Genomic DNA, 14074 nt, shown 5'->3' with positions numbered 1-14074 from the left:
TGGTTGTTGTCTTATGTTTATTACTTAGGGGTCATGTTTCTAAATGATATTGATGTGAATCATTTTCAAAAACCGTTAGTCATCCTTCATCATGATTGAATAAGACATGTCTTATCTTGTATACGTCACTGGTCCTTTTCGCATTTTCGCAGCGCAGTTTTATTGGTTGATTTTGCAGCGCAATGATGTTTTAGCCTTTTCGCAGCGTGTCAGTATCCAGCCATTTCGCAGCGCATTCTGCTAATTTATAACTATCTGCGCTACGAAATCGCGGATTCGGGGATTTTGCAGCGCAGATTCTTAAAATGTCATGTCTGGGGATGAGTCATTGTGTCCGTCCAGTTATTGTCAGTTGGCGTACCTTCTAAACACTTATGAGCCATCATTCCACCAGTAGGTTCATAGTCACGCACATTAAAATCATTCAAACGGTTTTGTCATGCATGGTCGTGTTATAATGTTTGTCAATAATGCATAAAGTGGTCAGCTTGTATGATAAGTTATTTGAATTGCAAATGTGCCCGAGTTTCTTCTTCAAGAGAGCCTGTTGCAAGCGAGCCTGCGTTCTAAAATTTGAATTTTCCATTTGAGTTGAGGCTGGTGGTGTTTCTCTGTGCGAAAGATTTCAAAGCGTAATGGAGAAGAAGGAGCATCGGTCTGGAAGGTGTCAGAGGGCAGAGCCTGAAGGATTGGATCTTGCATTGAGGGATGAAGGTGTAAGAAAGGCTTTCAAAGATGCTGGTTGCTGGAGTTTCTGTGAAAAACTGAAGGGTGGCCACACTCAGGTAACAAAAGAGTTTGCCTTGAACTTTACAGGTTTAAGTTCTAAGGTGTCTATGTTAGAATTCCAAGTATCTCCAGAGGCTATTGCTAATGTAACTGAGATTCCGAGAGGAGGGCAGGAGTGGTTTAAAAACTTCAAATTTGATATGAACCCCTGCAAGGAATTCTTGAAAGAAGCCTATGTGAATGAAGATCTAACCAAGGCTGTGCCTAGAAGTTATGTTAAAGAACACTATGCTATGCTTCTTACCTGTATTCAAAAGTATTTAACCTGTGAGGGCAGATATAACAAAGTCTATTCCTATCATTTTAAGTTGTTGCTGCATTTTACGGGTAAAGCATCTATAGATATTCCATTTTACCTGTTTCGTAGTCTCAGCAAGATGTGTGATAAAGTTCAATTAAGGAAGGATGACTGTGAGACATCCTTATTTCACCATGGTCTAGTCAAACTGTTAGTGCTGGATGCTCTTCAAAAAATTGGTAGGGATTGGAATTCTTTCATCTATATGGCTGGTTTCCAGAGTAGGACAGGCCTCACCCCACAGCCGGTTAGAGAAAGAGAAGAATCAATGGAAGAACCTACAATAGCTGAGCTTAGAAAGGAGGCTAGGGATAAAAAGAAAACCAAATCTCAGATGAGCAAGCCAGTAAAGCCCGTGGTTATTAAAGAGCCATCTCAGCCATCATCAAAGGAAAAGGTTAAGCACAAGAAAGATGTACCTGGATCAAGTGGGTCTGAAAGAGTATCAAGAGTTAAAACAAGGAGTCAATTAAGCAAAGAGAAGGGTAAATCAGTAGCTGTAGATGAAAGTCCAATTTCAAAGGCCAGCTTAAGTGATTTGCTTGATGCCATTGAATTTGAGCAGGAAGAACCGGTGCATCTTGAACCCATGCATATTGATTTAACTCAATCATCACCTGAGAGCACTAAGAAGTCAAAAGCTTCGAAAAGACTTAGGTTTGATGAACCTAGTGAGGAGTTTATGTTCAAACCACGAAGGCCAGTTACAAGGAAACAAGTTAGAGAAGCTGAGAAAGTGCATAAAGAAGAGAAAGTGCATAAAGATCCCCAGAACGGAGGTAATTGAAGTATTGACCAAAACAGTGGAGGCAGTCAAGCATAAAGACAAGAACAGAAAGGTTATTATTACCCAAGGAGGAAATGTTATAGCCATAAAGAACCAAGCGGGAGCAGCAAAAGATGAAGTTGTCCAGGTGAAGAATGTTAATGAAGTTGCCCAGGTGAAGAATGTTACTAAGGAGCTTGCAGTTAGATATGCCAACTACCGAAGAGTTGTGTTAAAAGGTAGCAAAAGCCTAGTGGGTCAGGTAGATTCAGTGGCTGATGTGTATACATGGACGGTTCCAGCCCTCAAGCAAGCTAAACTCATCAGAAAGATGAACATGAGCCTGAGAGCTGAAAATAAAGCCTTAAAGAAGGAGGTTGCAAATTTGAAGATACAGCTAGGTCAACTAGCTCACTGATTTGAAGAAAAAGGTGATATTCTTAGTTTTGGTCAATTTTGTTTAAGCTCCATTATTTTGAAGTCATATAAGTCTTTGACACCTGTAGAAGAAGTCTGAAGAGTCATAAGTTCAAGCAAAAGACGCCTTAGTGCAAATATACTCTGTTTTAGCAAAAACAGCAGTTTCGTAGCGCGCTACGAAACTACTGTAGGTGCTGTTTTATGATGAAAACAAAGAGTTTAATGATGGGATCAGCAAATTTTTGAAGAAAATGCCTAAGGAACATAAGGGAGACCACATAAGACTATTCTAGCTATGCAGAGAATGACAAGTGTGCCTTTTGGAAAAGGTGAAATATTTTTGTCTTTAGTTAAACCTTGATAAAGGTACTTTATTACCGATTATTAGGGTTCTGATAGGGAATGCATACGGAGATTTTGGTTTATACACCTGTTAAGTCAACAAGGCTTCCAGCACATTGGGGAATATGGTGATGCTCGTAATCTTTAAGGAATTAAAGAGCTGGGAACATGTTACTTAATTTGTGAAGAATGATGGGAGACAAGGACCGGGAAAACAGGGGACTTATCTTGATGATTAATGAATCATCTACGCAGCCAGTATCCAAAGCCAGCTTGTTCATTGCATTCTCCTCCAAGATATCTCGACCAAAACAGAAAGAAGATAGATGTCAAGAATCAAGAAGGAATCATGCTACGAGGAGGACAGATTTTGAGTTTTGATTAAATTAGGACTCTTTGTAATTACAGTTCAGTACTTATGTATTTAATGAGTTAGTTAAACAGAAGATAGGAGTAGTTAATAGTAACCTCCGAGCTCCCCTCATGCTGGAGGAGGAAGCTCAAGGTGGTTAAGAATGTATTCCTATATATAGATCAAACTTTGATGTAATAGAGGTTGGATGTTTTGATAAAAGACAAGACTATTTTGGTTTATGTATAGCAGATTTCAGTAATACAAATGTCTGTTGTTTCTTCTCAGGATTCACAATAGATCTAATGGTTCAAATGTATGATGGTTTATTCTCTTTAGTGTTCTTTTACAGTTTTGTTACTGCATAATCACTCAGAACTCATGTGTCATGCTCTGACTTCCTGTATGCCTTGGCAAACTGTGTTTTATGTAAGTTATGTTTGAACATTAGATGTAAAGTGCCCTGATTTCTATGAAAGGATAGTGTTTTTTGTTTGCTGATATGTGTGAGACTCCATAAGCCCAATGGGAATCACTTTGATATTTGTCCAGCCAGCTTATTTTTCATGTGTTTTAAGAGTTAGCCATCTTTCCTTGTCATTAGTCAATATTCATAGTCTGTGAGAGAGCCCTCTCTGACTAGGGAGGCTAAGCCTTAGTCTAAAGCCTGGTTTGAAATAGTTACACAGAATCTTGCTGATTGGCAGCCTTCAGTACCTGATTTTGTGATAACATAACCATTTCTCCATTAATACAAAATAATATTAATTATTTTCAACTAATACTCCCTCGGCCTATGCAAAGGACCCGCAACCGCATCAGTTATGGGATCATTAGGCAGAATAATAACATAATAGTGTTAATGTTAGTGTCATAGCACTCACCAACGTAATGGCAACTCAGATTTTTTTTTTTTTTTTTCCAAAATGAATTGTCAAGCATTCACCAAATATACAAAATAAAACACCCTCCACAGGGGGATTTATGTCTCATTAAAACTCTTGAAAATTATAAATATGATTTGTAGAAAATTAAAAAATTATTTTTATATTTATGAGAAAATAAAAATATTAAACATTTTCTGAAAACATTAATTAAAATTGAAAAAATACAACAAAATAACGCACAGTCAATACATTTTGACAATGAAAAAAATACTATAATTTTCAAAAACATATAATTAAATTAAATTATTTATTAATTATAAAATTATTAATATATAATAATTAATAATATAATCAAATTCCAAACAACTATCATTATTCCATTCCATAACTTTGAGCTATATCATTAGTCCAATCAATTCAAAGTGTGTCATAATAAACCTTGAAATAGCATTGCATGAGAGAACTCTGGCCAAAAAATTATTTTAATAAATTTATTATTTAACACAATAAATCTGCGCATATTATTGCATGAACAAATTAGGGGAAAAGAATCTCCCGTTACCATACTTTTAATATTATATTATTCAATAACATATGATAAGTGGATTTACAACAGAATGATGAAATGGGAAAAAGGTATTATAACTTTTTGATGGGTCACTTTCATCACGTGGAAATGAATCTTGACATATTATTGTCATGTACGAACTAATAGTGTTTTTGGGTGAATATTTTTGTCTTTCAATTTTTAAATTGGATAACAATCTTTTGAAATACTAAGTTTCAATTATGTAATTTGCAAAATATTAGTAATCTAAAGTTTTTCATGACACTAAATTTTAAGTATAATTATGATAATTTATTTCATTATAATTTTTTTATTTGGTAAATTTGATAGTTCTTCCTCTATTTATATTACTTTTTCAAAATATTTAACAACCATTTGTTCTAGGTAGCTTACTTGCTCGAAGGAAACCAGATAATCACCTGTCAGCATTAAACCCTATCCAAAATTTAAAGAGGTGTCTTGTTATCCATCTAGCATTATTGTTTTGATTGTCTATACTATTGTTTCTAAAAAGCAAATTAAACATGTAAATGCATTTCATCAAAGGAAAAGTTTTTGAAATCAAACTGGATCACTGTGTAGAAATTTTGAATTATAAACACATATTCAATGGATATTATCCTGATCATGTACTATTGCGGAATACATACACAATACATAAGCTCCTCTACGTTGATCATCAATTTACAGAAGCAGAAACATTCATAGGCGTACATAGAAGCATCAATCACACATACCGACACAGTATTTTCTTGGGGAAAGCATCTCGCTAAAAACCCCAACTATCTGTATATTATAGTGATTGAATCATGTAACAATACATAGTATAATACTCCTCACAAGTACTCAGTACTATCTCCACATGTTACACACAATACAGCTCAGATCTGATCTCCAAATCTCCCCCGCTGCTTGCCTGCCTCCACAACTCAATACCTGCTCAAGAATTGATGAGAATGGCTTAGCAAACTCGTATTTGACCTGCAAATAATCACTCACACTCTGTTGGACGTGAGCACAGGCTACAATTCTTGCTATTGGCCAATTCATTGGCATACTCAATCCCTCTGATTGTGCAAATCATCATGCACAACTATAGTCACAACTGATAGCAATCTGATCCTCTAACACCTGTCCCTGCTGAACTGAACATGCACTGACATGCAACTGAGTTAACTGATGTATTCTATAGTTGCATTATGAGTTAATAACTTGTGAATTAATTAATAACTAATTCACCCAACTCATCTCTAGTCTATTTGCCAGTTAGACTAAATACAACTAGTTTAACAAAGCTAAACTGAACACAACTCCATCAACTGCACCTCCAGTCCACTAAACTCAACTCACTTGAGTTTTAACTGAAGTCCTGCATGCAAATATTAGTCATCCCATAGGTAACCACGTATTGCCCTCTGGGATCTGCATGTATCACATCCGTAGCTCATCCTGAAGTGCTCCAAGAGAATAAGATCATGTTTATAGTCAAAATATTATTATGAGACAATAATATTTGACTTTTCTATTTTTGACAGCCAGTCTAAAAATAGACTTTGATCACTCACACTGTGATCACTCACACTCTGGTCACCCACACTGTGATCACTCATACTGTGATCACCCACACTGTGATCATCCACACTGTGATAAAAAATAGAACTTGCGCCATAATTTGCTTGCGGGCCCACTTAGTGAAGGTAACTCTTTTCACTAAGCTCCATCATCTTGTTGCATTCTCAACAAGCATTTCTTGTTGCACACTTTTCAACACTCCCTCTCAACAAGAAAGGCTTCCTATCAAACCCAATCCTGTAACTGTGGAATGTTCTCCATGCAACACATCTGGCTGGTCCACTTGTCCTGTCATCAAAGTCTCTGACTGCTATTACCTCTATCGACTGAAACTCTGCATCTCTGTGCTCTTCAGTATCTGACTGCTCTAGCCTCTGTCACTTTGATCTCTGACTGCATCCGTGCTGCTTTTGGTTCTATCTCCCAGCATTGCATCTGCACTGCACCTCCCAACTGACCTCCCTGTTGGGCTCGAAACTCCCTCTGATGCTGAATCTCTACCTGTTGCTAACAAGTGCTCCCTCTCTGACATCTGCGCTACTGCAACATCTCCATGCATCTCACACCATTGCACACCTCTCTGTGCCACCTAGCACTGTGCAAAACACTTGTGCCTCTCGCATTGCTACAGCCTGCTAGCTATGCACTGTCCTGGGATTCCCTACACTGTCGCTCTCTCTGCCGCTCCATTCGCATCTTTCTCTACCCAATCAGTCAGTTCCTACTACTACACATCTGGGGCTCCCGTAGCAAGGTCTCATCCAAGAGGTTGGGTACCTCAAGGATCCTGCCCCTTCTCCTTGGGACTATCAATCCACATCACCCCACCTCCTACCTAGAGGTATGGCTTCATGCGATCCCTCAGCCCACCTGGCTCAAAGTTTCCCGCTACTGGAGGTCTCTGCATGAGTAGATGTCTCTACTCGATCTCCTCTCAACTTCCCTTGTTGTGGCTCCTCCACAACCTCCTGAAGATGCTGCACCAATCGTGGCTCCTCCACAATCGTCTGAGACTTCTTCTGGCTCTGCATGTTGAGAGGTAATATACGCTCCCTCTCAACCACCAAGTCTCCATCAGTTGCCTCGCTGCTCAAGGCTTTGTATGCATCTTGAACCTCAAGAGCATACAGGTTCTTGACCCGTGAACCAATCTGCTTCACCTGTCTGGTGATGATGTGTCTAAGGAAAACCTTTCCCTTACTGAAGACTACATCATAGCCTCTGTCTTCCAGCATCGCGATCGACACCAAGTTTCTCTTCAGTCCTGGTACATACTTGACATTGGTCAAGGTAAGGCGAGCTCCATGCTCCCTCTGAAAAATAACCGTGCCTACACCTGAGACACTATACTTCTCATCATTACCCATCCCTATGAGTGTCTGGAGATCTTTCTCCTCCAAAGTACTGAACAAACTTTTGTCACCGGTCATGTGGAAAGAAGCTCCACTGTCAAGAAACCAACCACTTCCCATCATGGATGAAACCATGCATGCGAAGAGTGTGAAATCCAACTCAAACTGTGAAGCAAGTGCCTCACCTTTAGATCCTTTCCCGGATCCCTTCTTGGACTTATTCTTTGGGCAATTAGTAGCATAATGACCCAACTCATGACAATGAAAGCATCTCACCTTCGCCTTGTCAACCTTCTTCCCATCATTGGAAGAACAAGATTCGGAAAGAGAAACCTTCCCCTTCCCCTTCTTCGCCTTACTCGCTAAGGCACAGTTCTCCTCATCCTACATGGATGAAGAACCGTCTCTGGTGCTCCGCCTGATCTCCTCCTGCACAAGATCTGACCATAGTCTTTCCCATCCTGGCAATTTCTCCCGACCATTGACAGAGTCCTGATAGGAATGCCAACTCTTCAGAAGACCAAGGAGAGCCAAGCTCACCAAGTCCTCATCATCGACAGTAACCCCCACACTTCCCAGCTCATCTCGACACTGAGTGAACTTCGTGAGATACTTGGGCATACTGTCACCATTCTCGCATTTGATGTTTCTGAGTTTTTATCTCTTTCTTTGGAATTAAATTCGAATTCCACCAGCTCAAAACTCAACTGCTTCCGATCTAGAATTCGTGAGAACAAAGTATTTCTCATACAGAGATTGAATGTATGGGCATTCACTGGATATCTCACCTTCCAAAAGAAGGATGAATCCAGAGGCTACCTGGCCCGATTACAGACTCTGCCTGAAGAAATAAAATGTAAACACTTCCTGAATAATAGATTTGATGATCAATCCTCGCTTGATATCCTGTAAAAATCTCTTCTACAAATCAAGCAGCTCTGATACCATGTAGAAACTTTTTCTACAAATCATCTAGCTCCGATACCATGTAGAAATTTTGAATAATAAGCACATATTCAATGGAGATTATCCTGATCATGTACTATTGCGGAATACATACACAATACATAAGCTCCTCTATGTTGATCATAAATTTACAGAAGCAGAAACATTCACAGGCGTACATAGAAGCATCAATCACACATATCAACACAGTATTTTCCCGGGGAAAGCATCTCGCTAAAAACCCCAACTATCTGTATATTATAGTGATTGAATCATGTAACAATACATAGTACAATACTCCTCACAAGTACTCAGTACTATCTTCACATGTTACACACAATACAGCTCAGATCTGATCTCCAAATCTCCCCCGCTGCTTGCCTGCCTCCACAGCTCAATACCTGCTCAAGAATTGATGAGAATGGCTTACCAAACTCGTATTTGACCTGAAAATAATCACTCACACTCTGTTGGACATGAGCACAGGCTACAATTCTTGATATTGGCCAATTCATTGGCATACTCAATCCCTCTGATTGTGCAAATCATCATGCACAACTATAGTCACAACTGATAGCAATCTGATCCTCTAACACCTGTCCCTGCTGAACTGAACATGCACTGACATGCAACTGAGTTAACTGATGTATTCTATAGTTGCATTATGAGTTAATAACTTGTGAATTAATTAATAACTAATTCACCCAACTCATCTCTAGTCTATTTTCCAGTTAGACTAAATACAACCAGTTTAACAAAGCTAAACTGAACACAACTCCATCAACTGCACCTCCAGTCCACTAAACTCATCTCACTTGAGTTCTAGCTGAAGTCCTGCATGAAAATATTAGTCATCCCATAGGTAACCACGTATTTCCCTCTGGGATTTGCATGTACCACATCCGTAGCTCATCCTGAAGTGCTCCAAGAGAATAAGATCAAGTTTATAGTCCAAATATTATTATGAGACAATAATATTTGACTTTTCTATTTTTGACAGCCAGTCTAAAAATAGACTTCGATCACTCACACTGCGATCACTCACACTGTGGTCACCCACACTGTGATCACTCATACTGTGATCACCCACACTGTGATCATCCACACTGTGATAAAAAATAGAACTTGCACCATAATTTTCCTGCGGGCCCACTTAGTGAAGGCGACTCTTTTCACTAAGCTCCATCATCTTGTTGCATTCTCAACAAGCATTTCTTGTTGCACACTTTTCAACACACTGCGTCAATCTTCATTCGATGATATTACTGGGGCTGGCGCCTTGGCACTGGAGCCTGGCATCTCGCTCCTCTGCTCAATTCTCCACTTCAGCGCTTTAAGAGTCTGTTCAATTCTTCCTAGGGCCAGGTTATTTCTGTAGGTCTGTATCTGAATTGTCGCTATCTCCCTGAGTAATTTCACCCTGACTGGGTCCTTTTCCTTGTTTTTCTCCTGTGCCTCTGCTCCGTCACCCGCCGTTTGCTCTCAATGTAGGGTCATGGCCCGTGCCACCACGTTCTTCATTACCAAGTACTGTTGTATGGTTTGCTTGAATAGGGAATGCCTTCCACGAGAATTCTCGGGATCAGGCACCATGATTTCCCACTCCTCCATGGGGATGTCCCGGTGCTTGATACTATCATTCAGTTCCCTCTCCCAACTCACAATTTGGGCTCTAATGTCCGGCGAATTCCCTGCCATGTAAGCATCAATAATTGTCTTCATATGTTCACTGTCTAGCTTCCTTCCTCTTTTCCTGGTCGGCCCACTTGTTCCTTCTTCCGTCTTGGTTTCTCTCTTTCCTCTCCTGGGGGCCATATTGCTCCCTGCCTGTTTGCAACTATCTTCTTCCTGGTGTTCTCTGTTCTGCTCACTGTACTTTTCCCGGTATGTTAAAATACCTATCACAAAATCGTTGCATTTATCAGAGTTATAATATTGAATCCAAACGATTTCCCAATTGCTCGTTTTCTTTCCCTTTCTAGTGTTTGATACCTTCAGGGTTTTAGTCAAATTAGGTTTAGAGCCAGTCCTTTTTTTGGTAAGGGTTTGGTGTTTTCTTGGGTTTCTTCCTATTTTCCTCCCGTGGTAGCAGTCTGCGCCCGACCTTACTATTTTGGTCATCCTCATGGGTTCCTCTTCGAATGAGGTCGAATTTTTGTTCCACCTTTCCCAGGGTCTCCCTGGCTTGTCGACAGGTTTCCTCCTGGAGCCGACTCTACTTCCCTACCCCTAAGGTTGCTTGATTTCCTAGTTCACTATAATCCTTGGGGTTTTTTCCCCCCAAGTTTCTTCCATTTATCCTACTGGCTCGCTCCCATCAATTCCTACAGGGCTGGCTAGGGTCATGTTCTATCGGGGAATACTACAGGCTTCTATCACAGGATGGCCCTCTCCCTTCCTGGGTGCGAGACCCTCCCTCTCGATCTCCCTGCCCTGGAAATTCAAATGCACTGTGAAATTGGTTTTACCATTGTCGCGGGAGGTTCTGTTATCCTTTTTTACAGTCTTATGCATGTTCCATTTCAGACTTCCTATTTTCCTACTGAAAATAATTCTGAGCCTAGCAGGGATGTGGAGCGAAAGGACTACATACCAACTTGTCGATTTGTTGCCTCTTTCGTCTGCCGTCTACGTCTTCGCTCTTCAGCCACCTTCCCTCTCGCCAGCTTTTCTCATCTTCGTCTGCATGCATTTTGCTATATTCTTATTTTCGTTAAGTTTTATTCCTCTCTCCCTCCGGTCCCTTGCCTTTACTGCCACCTGTCTGGCATTATTACATGCACGGATCCCTACACCCTCATCTCGGGATGCTGCCCTTCTGTCCTTACTGCCATCTCCTCTCATTAATCTGCACTTTCTCCCGGCTGCTCTTGCCATGTTCCTGTTGTCCTTGTCCTGCCACTTGTTATCATTCTTCTGCCCGCCCTCCTACTCTCTGCCCTGCCCTCCTCTCTGTCGTTCTCTTCCATCACCGCCCTCATACTCTCGGGGTTGTACCTTCTCTGCCCTGCTCCGTCACTCGCCAAATTGCCTGTCTACTCACTTCATTCTCTGCTTTTGTCCTTTCCCCACCTGTCCTCTTCCTTCCCCTTCTTGGCTGTGTCTCCCCGGTCTCTCTAGATTTTCTATGATGTTCCCTGATCTGGGGTTCCTCTCTCCTCCTTTGTCTTGTGCAAGGAGTTGCACTAAGTTTGCCATCTCCTCCATCTGGACTAGCTCGGCCTCACTTGCATCCAGAGTTCTTCCACCATTCCTGCACCCCCAATTTTCCAGGTTGTCTGTTGGTTCATTGTCCTTCCTTCTCACATGGGTGGGAAGCATGTAGGCTACCTTTCTTATGAGTTTACTTATCTCATGCACCAACTAGGCGGTTCTCTAGGTATGGCTAATTTTCTCTGCTTGGGTTCCTTGCTGTAGTTGTTTGACTATATCCACTACCATTTTCGCATCTCCTTCGGCCTGTAGAATTTGGTATTCCTCCCTTATGGAAATTTCCAGCCCTTTTTTCAATGCATGGAGCTCTGCTTCGTTGTTTGTAGCGTTGTCGCTGTCCATTGCGTAGATTCTAAGTGTCCTTCCCCTTTCGTCTCTGAATACTTCGCCAGTCCTTGCCTCATTTGGGTTTCCTTTCGCAGCCCCGTCGAAATTCAACTTAATAAACCCTTGTTGAGGATTTATGTAGTGATTGACCTCCTCCACCTCATTATTTTGGTGTTTCCTTGCTGTCTTGTGCGTCATACTTGGCTTTAGTTGCAGGCGTGTCATTATTCTTGTTTCTGTTGGGTCAGTTTTCCAATCCTCCTTGTACCACCTCTTTATGAGAATGGTCTCTTTGATATTCTGTATGATTTGGTTCCATATCTCTATATTTTCTCTACCATCCTCCTTGAAAATCAGGCGGTTTCGCTCTTTCCAGATATTCCACAGAATGAATCCTATCGAGAGTCTCCATGCCCTATTCAGGATCGTATTCTGGTAAGGTTTATTCCTCTAGTTCTCTATCGTTGTTTTCATGCTGTTTATATCTCTGTCACTGATTTCAAAAAGTTGTTGATGTTGTCTCCACAGGTTGCTGCTAACTTTGCAAGCGTTGGTTAAATGCTCCATGGTCTCTTCCTATTCTCTGCAGAGGGCGCATCTCGATGCCCCTTCGTTCCTTTTTTCCTCAGTTGGTCCCATGTTAGTGCTTTCTCGTGGCTCATGATCTAGGTAAAGAATGCTACCTTCAGCCATGTTTTTGTTTTCCATATGCTTTCCCATTTTTTTGTTTCTGGGTGTCTGTTGTATCCTGCTTTTAGATGGTATCCTTCTGCTATTGTGAACATACCTTTGATTCTATGTCCCCATCTTAGAGCGTCCATCCATTCTTTGATCGTTAATTTCCTTGTCATATATTTCCCAGTGGGCTCTTATAGGTGCTTCTGGCCAGTTTTCCTTTTGTTTCCACTTTCTCCAATACCCATAAGATTCTGGGCTTTAGTAGTTTCGTATTATATCTCCCTCATTTAGGCTAGTGAACTGGTGGATCTCTTGGAGTAGCGGCTGGTTGTTGAGTTTTTCTCTCTGTTGCCACACTTCTTCCCAGAAATTGGCTTTATCCCCTCCTCTTACTTCCCAGAAGCTGTGCTCCCTGATCAGATCCCTATTGGCACTTGCCAAATTCCAGATTGCAGAGCCTTTCTTCTCAGTTTGACTTCTCAGCTTTCCTTCTGGAGATCTGGGCATCTCATATTTTCTCTCCCATAGTTTTTTCCACAGGTCGTCCCCTCCCTGTGTCCATCGCCACCACAACTTTGCCCCCATTACCTGGTTCAGGATGTATGGGTCTCTCAGGCCTAATCCTCCTTCTTTTAGGGATTTACTTAGCCAACTCCAAGATAGAAGCGCCCATTTTTTATTATCTTACTTGACCCTTGCCATAGGAATTTTTTAAACATATCTACCATTTTTTGGCAGATTGTTTTAGGTGTGGCTTGGCTGGTAAGTTGATAGATCGGTATGGATTGGAGCACCGATTTTAGCAGGATTATGTGACTCAGGATATTTAGCGCCCTGAATGTCCAGTTTTTCATTCTCCGTTGAATCTTACCCATCAGGTTACCCCAATTAGTAACTTTGTTTTTCTTGTCATTTAGCAGGATGCCTAAGTACTTAGTAGGGAAATTCCCAACTCTGAATCCCATGGTTCTTTCCAGGAAGGCTTGGGAAGAATCTTGGGTATTGAAGAAATAAATTTTCGATTTCTCTTTGCTTATCTCTGTCCCAGAGGCCCCTGTGAAGTCTGTGAGAATTTCCATTATTTTTTTTGCTTCTTTGAGTGTTGCCTATCCATATAACATAACATCATCAACAAATTGTTGGTGGGTTAGAGGTAGGTCATTTCCCCAAAGTCTTAATCCCTTCAGTTGTTCGCTATTAACTTTAGCTTTTATCAATCTTCCTAGTCCATCCGCTGTGAGGATAAACAAGAATGGGGATATCGGGTCGCCCTGCCTGAGCCCTCTGGATGGATTGAAGGCTTCTATTGGTGACCTATTTAGTAGTACTGACATAATTGGCGTAGTTATCATTGACATTACCTAGTTTATTCACCTGTTGTTAAAGTCGTATGCCTTTAGAATTTGTTGGAGGTATCCCCAATTAAGTCTATCATAAGCTTTGGCTAGGTCTAATTTTATCAGCATCCCTTTGGTTTTTGAATTTTTCAGTGAGTGAATTGCTTCTTGTGCTACCACTATGCCATCTATTATTTGTTTGCCTTTGACAAACCCCGTCTGCTCCTG

This window comes from Pinus tabuliformis, chromosome 4_2 (assembly GCF_031772625.1).
Source record: "Pinus tabuliformis cultivar Carrire ecotype Pingquan chromosome 4_2, CPIR1, whole genome shotgun sequence".
NCBI lineage: Eukaryota > Viridiplantae > Streptophyta > Pinopsida > Pinales > Pinaceae > Pinus > Pinus tabuliformis.
Note: the sequence above shows the minus strand (reverse complement) of the source record.